The sequence below is a fragment of the Populus euphratica genome, unplaced genomic scaffold (assembly GCF_000495115.2).
Source record: "Populus euphratica unplaced genomic scaffold, PopEup_1.0 scaffold314.1, whole genome shotgun sequence".
NCBI lineage: Eukaryota > Viridiplantae > Streptophyta > Magnoliopsida > Malpighiales > Salicaceae > Populus > Populus euphratica.
The window spans coordinates 91,239-91,499 of record NW_011500200.1 but is presented as its reverse complement, the minus strand read 5'-3'; positions in this window follow the sequence as shown (position 1 = coordinate 91,499).

Genomic DNA, 261 nt, shown 5'->3' with positions numbered 1-261 from the left:
GGAGGGAAAGCCTTGAACTAAGAAGGTGAGAAGATACCAAAAAAAAAACAATAAAATAAAAAAAGATAATAATAATAATAAGAAGAAGAAAATCCGAAATATAAGCTGAGCCAAGCCACAAAGCAAATAGTAAAAATCAATCCAGGCAGGCTTGAGGCTGTCGGTGGTCACTCCCTCTCAACCTAACTGAAATCTCTCTCTCTCTCTCTCTCCCCACAGAGACAGAAGCCAACAACTGGAAACCTCACTCTCTCTCTCACT